The following is a 10,000-nucleotide window of genomic DNA, read 5'->3' as shown; positions in this document are numbered from 1 at the left end:
AATCATATTATTATACCCATAATATAATACTACTGTTCATAACTAGTTAGTAGTGAGTAGTAGTAGTAGCATATCATAGATAATAATGATAATGCTAATGATAATAAATAATAATAATAAAATAATAATATGAGGATGAGTATGCGATAATAATAATACGATATATAATATATAATAAAATATAATAAATCATAATAAATAATATTTTAACAACAGCAACACCGGTAAATGAAGATAATAACTGTATACAAGGGAGATAATAAATTATTTTTAATATATTAATAAATACATGGATAATATATAGGACATGGAGTTAACATCAATAATGCATAGATGCTATTGATATAAATACTAATGTGCATAATAATAATAATACTAATAATGAATAATACTAATAATAGTAATAGATAACAGTGAATGATAATATAACCAATGTTAATAATATAATAATAATAATCTGAATAATAATAATAACAATAATAACAATAATAACATGATAATAATGATAATCTTCTAATAATGATAATGATGATATAATATAGATAATAATAATACAATAATGAACAATAATGGACATAACACAATATAAACGCAATAATGACAATAATGACATGATTAATAATGATAGTAATGATAATAATGACAATAATGATAATTATAATAATGATAACAACATTGACAATGATACGAGTATTGTTAACTACTTTTTATGAACAATCGTTTATTGTGTCTATCATACATTCTACAAGGGTAGTCTCATCCACGCATTGACAATATATTGCATTATGAATAAGTGACAGACGAGTTTTCAGGAGAATAAAAAAGTGAAGACCCCCGTGATTCTTTCTTGGAGTCATGAGTTCCGCTATGAACAGAAAGGTATACCAGCATAAGCAAATCTAATAAATGCCGAAATTATTAGTTTAAAGAAACCGATATTACGCATATGCCTTTAACATAAACCAATAGTGCCCTGTTGTTTGTACCCTTGTGTTGCACTGTAATCGTGTGGTCTGACTTGCACAAGGTGTTCCGTATGCTGGCGAAGGAAGAGTCGCCGTTTTACTTCTCAGATAATCGGTTGCCGTCCATCTGTAGGGGTTACTCAGAAAGCCTAATGTTACGGCGCGCTGAACCTTACTGTCACCCCGGCGACCTAAATCACGGCCCGACTACGACGCTGTATCTCGGACGTAGCGTTCATATACACTTTTTGTTTTCGGCGCCTTACCTCCCCTTTTAAACCTCACACACCGGCTGCAAATCCTGCGGCGTCGAATCTTCATTGGCTAGTCCATAATTTTGTGAGAAATCTTGACGATCACAAGCGTAAATGCTAACAGCTTAGTTGTTTGTACAAACACAACGCTGGCATAATGAATCTTCCTAGATCATATTAGTAAATATGCAAGATTCTTATAAAAAAAAGAGTCACCTTATTAATGGAAATGCATGATCACGCGTTAATTTAGACCTAAGTTATTTGTTTTCCTCGAAAGTATACTAGCGATTACAAAAGAGTAATTTTACCAGTTTACCAGATTAAATATATACTTTGGGAGTAAGTTTTAAAAGCTCTTACTCATTCTGTATAATATAAAGTAATCTCTATTTTCTCCGAATCATGATGTCCACTCACCTACAAACTAGACGTTACAATAACGAAAATATGACATGAACAGTAATAACATAGACATGTACATAAAAACCGTTAGATCCGAAGCGAAGACAGTGCTTGACAAAAACAAATCACCTTTATATTAGAATATTGCACTTCCGCTTAGTTAGTATTCGACGATATGTCCCTTCACACCTCATAGCACTACCGTTGAGCAAAACCACAAACTGTAGATTGTACCATTGTTCTAAAGCTAAAAAAAAAAGTAATTTATGGTTCGGGCTGCTCTCCACCTTGCGTTAGGGCGTGAGGCTGCGTTTACTCTAACGGCCGCCTTGACTCGTTCCACTATGTGCGGGTCCTTGCTCTGTGTGTGGGCCTAGGAGCACTGGATCCGTCCCTGGTACTGACTATATAACAGTATATTCTTAACACAGGAGTAATAAGTGATACTGTTATTGCTATCATTATCTCTATTGTTATTGCTAATATATATCCCAATTCTCATCATATGTTTCTTTATTCGAGAAAAGAAACCACATCTTTAACACTAGTTTATACTCGCCAGGATCTCGGGGGGGCCGTCGTCCACTTGACCAGAATCTCATCACAACATCTCATCGCTCAACCTCCGCACACGACCCCTCGCAAAGTGAGTCAACACGAGCCTTTTCTCCAATTCCATAACGTCTTGCGAATTCCCAGCAGCTGAACCCCCAACAAACGTTTTTTTTATAGTGCTGATAAAGTCCTGTTCCATTTTTTTTCTTACATGTTGATGTGTCGCGTGGGCGTGGAATGGGCGTGGGTGGCGGATGTGTACAACCCGTCCCCTGAGGTCGCCGATCTTGATGTGTAGGCCGCGTGGGTGAGCGTCGTCCACTGCCAGCGCGTCATGAAGTAGAGCGCTGGGAATTGCTCCCTCGGCCATTCCCGCATCATGATGGTCCGAAGAAAGGTTCAGCCCCTCTGCCCTCTGCGATCCAAGTCGTGCTGCTTCCCGGACAAAAATTTTGTAGGAATTTCCCTTACGGAAGGATATGCAGCGCTTCTGACATTTACATTTTAGATACTGTAGATATGTAGATATTATTATATTGCAATCAATCAGTTTTTATAACTCTTCTAACGTAATCTCGATTCCTTTCTTATTGGGGAAAAAAAAGTATAACTTAATTTAATGTGTCTAAAAGAGTAAACACACATAAGACATAACATCAGCTTGATTTACTTGGTAAACGTAACCGTGCCAAGAAGAATCTGATATTTTCTTGCATCATGGCTTTTACGAGGGCCTTGCTCAGGACTAATCTCTAAGGCAGAGGTTTTCCTTCCAGTGTACCGTGAGACGGCGTTGCTGCAGGGTCTGTCGCGAGGCCGCCCTCACGCAACGTGTGGCGAGGGCGTGCGCCTCAGGCCGCCTCACTCGCTGCTCCTGTGACGAGTTCGGACCGTGACCCGGACGAGAACATGCGGTTGTGGCGCTGGGGCGGGTGCGGGAACAACCTGGCCTTCGGCACCAGGTGATACGGTGCAAGGGACTGCAGGGCAGTCCCATTAAGGTGCCTGCGTGCGAGGTAACACGCCTCATGTGGACTTTGCTTCAAGTAGGCACTGGGCATGTGTGTTTTGTGGTCATCAGTGAGATGCAAGCGTGTCCGAATACCCTGTGGGGATCCGCTAGATCCTACTATGAATACGTAATTCTACCTATATAAATACTCGCGTATTCGCACGTATTATATGTATATATCTATTTAATTACTAAATGCACATAAACACAACCACACACACACACAAACACACACACCCCAACACACCACACACACACACACACACACACACGACACACACACACACCCACACACACACAAACGACAAACAAAACACACACCACACACCCACACACACACACACACACACACGACACGACACGACACACACACACACACACCACACACACACATATATATAATATACATATTTACGATACATATATACATAGATACATATATACATCATATAGACATATATATCACTATAAACACATACATAATACATACATTACCTACAATACGAATACATACAACATACTACATACATACATACATACATACAACTACATACATTCATACATAATACATACATACATGTGTGTGTGTTGTGTGTGTGTGTGTGTGTGTATGAATATTAATAATGCAATGCCGCATTGACATAGATATATAACCGAGTCATAGAACCTAGGTCCTCCGCGTATGAATCCTGAGCGTCAATACTAACCAACCATGTGACATATTACCCACTCAAGGAATGTGCAACTAAAGATACTTATCTAGCTTCATAACATAACTATCTACTCATACATGATAATGATAGCGAGGTTTTACAACGCACTCCCCGTGGGCACTCAGTTAGAAATTGATTTAGGAATTCGGAAACCGAAGTCAGATGTAGTGAATTGTATATATATTGAAAAGACGGAATAATACAATAACACAATGATATGGATATATAACAACCCTCCCTGACCGGAGGATATATAATATATAGTATATATATATATATATATATATATATAATATAATATTATATTTATTAGTAATAATATCTATATATTATAGTAATATTATATATATATAGTATTATATATATATATATGATGATTATATATATATCTATGCATATGCATATCGGTATATATATGTATAATAATAATATATATATGATATATATATATATTATATAAGATATATAGATATAATATAGATTAACATTATATATATAGATATAGATATAGATCTATACATAGATATGCCCGATATATATATTTATTATATCTCAATAATATTATATATATTATATATATTACTTATTATATATACATATCATAGCTATAAATAAGATGTATATTTATATATGTATAGTATGTATATATTGTATATAGATAACTATGCATAAAGATAGATGTCTAATAGATGTATACAGAATCAAAGAAAGAAGACATGCATGCACCCCGACACACACACACACACCCACAGACACCCAACACACACGACACACACACCCACACACACACACCCACCACCTCCCACACACAACAGTAGGCCCACACATATATATTTATATATATCTATATATAGCTAATTATATATATTTTATATATATATATTATATTATATATATATATCATGTCTATATATAATCATTATAAGATGAAGATATATAAATATCTAATAACAATACGTATATAAGATATATAATCTATACTACATTATAATACGATAGTAGGTCATGTAGTATGTATATCGATACGCGATACGGAAGATCACAGAGTAAGCGTTCATATGTATATATGTACTCTTCATATATACATACATATAAATAACAAAGATATAAATCTATGAGATAATAAGTATACAGAGAGTAATACTAAATATAGATTCATTCTGTCTCAAAAGGGGAGGGACGTAGGTGAGGGAGGGATAATAGTCAATACATACAGGGGGGGTGGGGATGCTAAGAATAATCTTCTCATATGTCTGAGAATATCTATATTATATATATATATCTAGCTCACTAATAGTATCTATACTTCTATATATTAATTCTTTATATATCATATATCTATAATAGGATGTATATATATATATACTATATATACTATATCTCATATACCTATGTCATATATATATATATATATATATAGAGGGAGCAGGTCTATATATTTAATATATTATTATATATAGAGAGAGAGGAGAGAGAGAGAGAGAAGAGAAGAGAGAGAGAGAGAGAGAGAGAGAGGAGAGAGAGAGCGAGTAATATTTACATATATATGTATATATATGTATATATATTAATATATATAATATATTATTCTATATATATTATAATAACATATATATATCAGTATATATGTATATATACATATATATGTATATATACAGTATTATATATTCTATATATATTATTATATATATATTATATATATATAATATATATATATATTATATATATATTATATATATATATAGAAAAAAAACATATTCCTTTTAATACATCATCTGAACCCCGACTGCCATTCTCTCGTTCCAGGTTCGCTCGCCGTTTGTTTGTGGGAAGGACAAAGAAAAAGAAGAAGACAAAGAACGGGAAATCGCGGCGGAGCAGAGACTCAAGTCCGGATCGACGGCCACAAACGCCTGTGCGGGGATGAAGGTGCAGTGGTGGGCGTCGTTGGACGAGGGTGCCTGTGGTGTGAGGGAGTGAGGGAGGGGGGGAGAACATGAGAAGGGGGAAGGAGGAGAAAGGGAGGAGAAAGAGGAAGATTGGAGAAAGGGAGAGGGATGGGGATGGGGGAGAGGGAGGGAAGGAGAAAGGGCGAGGGTAGGGGATATGGGGAGAGGGAGGAAAAGGGAAGGAGAGGAGAAATGGGGAAGGGAAAGAGAAAGAGGAGGAGAAAGAGGGAGAAGTGAGGAGGGAAGGAGGAAGAGGGAGAGAAGGGGAATGGGAGGAGAAAGAGGGTGGAGGAGGAGAAAGAGGGTGGAGGAGGAGAAAGGGAGAGGGCAGGGCAGGGCAGATAGGGGGGAGTAAGATAAGTACATGGAGAGGGAGAGGGAGAGGAGAGGAAGGGGGAGAGGGAGAGGGAAAAGGGAAAGGGAGAGGGAGAGGAGGATGGAGTAGGGATAGGAATAGAGAGAGGGAAAGAGAAAGGGAAGGGGAAAGGAAGAGGGAAACGGGGAAGGAGAGGGCCGGAGAAAGGGAAAGGGAGGAATGAAAGAGAAATAGAGAGAGAAAGAGAGTGGAAAGAGAAGATCGAGGGAACAAGGAAGGAGAAAGAGAGAAAGAGGGAGAGAGTGGTATAGAGAGGGATTGAGAGATGGCTACAGAGAAGGAGACAGAAAGAGGAGAGAGAGAGAGAGAGAGAGAGAGAGAAAGAGAAAAAAAGAGAAAGAGAAGGAGAAAGAGAAAAGAGAAAGAGAAAGAGAAAGAGAAAGAGAAAGAGAAAGAGAAAGAGAGAGAAAGAGAGAGAGAAAGAGAGAGAAGGAGAGACAAGGAGAGAAAGAGAAAGAGAAGAAAAAGAAAGAAGAGAGAAAGAGAGAGAGAAAGAGAGAAAGAGAAAGAGAAGAAGAGAAAGAAGAGAGAAGAGAAAGATAGAGAAAGAGAGAAAGAGAGAGAAAGAGAAAAAGAAAGAGAGAGAAAAAAAGAAAGTTAGAAAAAAAGAAAGAGAGAGAGAGAGAAAGAGAGAAAAGAAGAAAGAGAAAGAGAGAGGAAAGAGAAAAGCGAGAGAAAGAGAAAGAGAAAGAGAGAGAAAGAGAAAGAAAGAGAGAGAAAGAGAAAGAGAGAGAAAGAGAAAGAGAGAGAAAGAGAAAGAGAGAGAAAGTGAAAGAGAGAGAGAGAGAAAGAGAGAGAGAAGAGAATGAGAGATAGAGAGAGAATGAGAGAGAGAGAAGAGAGAGAGAAGAATGAGAGAGGGAGAGAGAATGAGAGAGAAGAGAGAGAAATGAGAGAGAGATAGAGAATGTGAGGAGAGAGAATGAGAGGAGAGAGAGCAATGAGAGAGAGAGAGAATTGAGTAGAGAGAGAGAATGAGAGAGAGAAAGACAGAAATGTAAGATGAGAGAGAGAATGAGAGAGAGAAAGTGAATGAGAGAGAGAGAATGAGATAGAAGAGAGAAAGTGAGAGAGAGAAAGTGAGAGAGAGAGAAAGTGAGAGAGAGAGAAAGTGAGAGAGAGAGAGAGGGAGAGAGAGAAAGAGAAAGAGAGAGAGTGAGAGAAAGAAAGAGTATAAGAGAGGGAGAAAAAAAAGAAAACTGATATAAAAAAATTAATATTAACACAGCCCCTAACACACCCTGCAACACACAGGTGGTCCAAGAAGCAACAAATAGTGCCTGCAAGTGCCACGGCGTGTCTGGCTCCTGTGCCATGAAGACGTGCTGGCCTCAGCTGCCCTCCTTCACCCACTCCGCCCGCGCCGTCAAGACCCTCTACGATAACGCCGTTGTGGCCGACACCGTCAACGAGGTGAGCAGGCGCTGGGTCGAAATATTTTGGCAGTCAGTTTACGTGGTTTGCGTGTGGATTATGACTGGCGGGTCGCTGGGTCAAATTGCTGGAAGGAGAGAGATATGAAAGGAAAGAGAGAGAGAGAGAGAGAGAGAGAGAGAGAGAGAGAGAGAGAGAGAGAGAGAGAGAGAGAGAGAGAGAGAGAGAAAAAAAATTCGGTCGTCTGTTTACCTGTGGTTCATGATTGGGTCGCTGGGTCAAAGTGTTCTAGTGTCGCCAATTTTTTTTTTTTTTTTTTACGATAGGTTTCATTCATGTAGTAAAGATATTAGACTAGACAAGGCAAAACTAATATAAGTGCTATTTATCATCATCATTATCATCATCATCAATGGCATCATCATGTTTTTATTATTGTTGTTGTTATTGATACTGTTTTAGTGATGTTATTAGTATTATTGTTGGTGGTTGTGTTATCCTTATTGTTACTGTTGCTGTTATTGTTGCTCTTAATTGACCTCTCTCTCTCTCTATCTCTCTCTCTCTCTCTCTCTCTCTTTTGTATGTATGTATGTATATATATATATATATATATATATATATATATATATATATATATAAATATATATGTTTTTTCTTTTTTTTTCTTTTTCTTTTTCCTTTTTTTTCTTTTTTTCTCTTTCTTTCTTTTCTTTCTTTTTCTTGATTTCTTTTCTTTTTTTTATCCTTATTTCTCCCTTTCTGCTGGAACTTATAACTGTATCTTAAACTACATTTACACGCCAAGTATAACAGTGACTTCAACCCCTCAGGTCACCGGGAAAAGGAAGTGGAAGCGCAACAGATCTCGGCGAGAGGTCGTCCGAAGCTTCATCGGAAACGAATCCCATCTCGAGCTCGAGGCCGCACGCCCTGTGCTGACGTCCGCCCTCCAGCCCGCCAGTCCCGCCGTCAGCCTCGCCCCCGCCCCGCTGCCTCGAAGACAAAAGCGCGGAGAGCCGTCCCGAAGCCGAGTCAAGCCACGTCGCGAATCCGCAGGTCGCAGACGCAATCGGGACGACGCTAAGCCTCGCAAAATGCGCAAACCGAAGCGTACCGAACTCCGCCTTCGGGGACCCGCGAAAATTCGTGTACCTCGACGACTCGCCGAACTTCTGCCGCAGGACAAAGTACGGGCCGGGGACGCAGGGGCGGGAGTGCCAGCTGGGGTGGAACTGCGAGAGCCTCTGCTGCGGCCGAGGCTACGACACCATCAATCACCTCGTGGAGGAGCTGTGCCAGTGCAAGGTGGTGCCGCTGTACCGCGTGCAGTGTCACACTTGTTCGAAAATGACGGAGATTTACACGTGCAAATAGGAGAACAGGAAGGAAATGAGGAGGCGTGCACGTGCAAATAGGAGAACAGGAAGGAAATGAGGAGGCGTGCACGTGCAAATCGGGGAAGTGAGAGAACCGAGGAGGACGGATATATGGGACCAAAGCCGTTGATCTAGCGCCTGTGTTTACCAAAAATGACATTTGACCAAAAACGTTTTTTTATGAATGAACATCGTGCGATCTCTAGTATTTTTAAGGGTAATGACTAATGTTTCTTAATGATGATCATAATGAAATTAGATAATAATGTAGTTATCAGGATACGTGCGTAAATATGATGACAGATAGATAAGAATGCTAACAAAAATATTTGACCGAAGGAAAGGTGATCAAACAGGAAACTTCCTTTCCTTATATTCTTACAATATTTATCGCATACTTTATCTATTTTCTGTAACGTACGAGGGACAGATCTGTTGACAGTGCAACTTGAAACCACATAACAAAGACAGACGGAATTATGCTTATTTCACCACATTATTGATGAGGTTTTACTAATGTCTTTATCAAACCTATTGTAATGCCATTATGGAAATATTCTAAGCACTTAAAGTAGCAACGAAGTATACGTTATTGTGATAATATATACATTTTATGTTTTTAACTTTGAATTTAATAGGATACTTTAACAAGTGACATCGTTTTAGTAGCCTTCTTGGGTACAATTATATATATATATATATATATATATATATATATATATATATATATATATATATATATATATATATACATATATATATACACATTTTCTTTTTTTTTAATACAATCATTCATTCTACTGCAGGACATAGGCTTCTCAATTTACTATGGAGATATTATTTGGCAGTGCCACCCTTGCCTGATTGGATGCCCTTTCCTAAATCAACCGTGGTTCGGCGCGCTAGACTTGTGCCACGGCGGCGATTTCCCCTACGATACCTGCGTTTTGACTTCTCAACACGATATGTCGTTTTTTTCGCCGTAAGATCGGGCTCAAGCCAGCAGTCGGAGTGCAGG

General features: G+C 38.2%; 1 protein-coding gene and 1 pseudogene across 1 annotated transcript in view; both read left to right on the top strand.

Moving 5' to 3' along the window:
* LOC119581124 overlaps nt 1–8,980 on the top strand; it is a 21,443-nt pseudogene extending 12,463 nt beyond the window's left edge.
* The window catches only part of LOC119578066 (protein Wnt-9a-like), a 31,246-nt gene that overhangs the window by 4,762 nt on the left and 16,484 nt on the right, over nt 1–10,000 (top strand). The window lies entirely within an intron of this gene.

This window comes from Penaeus monodon, chromosome 2 (genome assembly GCF_015228065.2).
Source record: "Penaeus monodon isolate SGIC_2016 chromosome 2, NSTDA_Pmon_1, whole genome shotgun sequence".
NCBI classification, from domain to species: domain Eukaryota; kingdom Metazoa; phylum Arthropoda; class Malacostraca; order Decapoda; family Penaeidae; genus Penaeus; species Penaeus monodon.
This window is presented reverse-complemented; position numbering and strand designations above follow the sequence as displayed.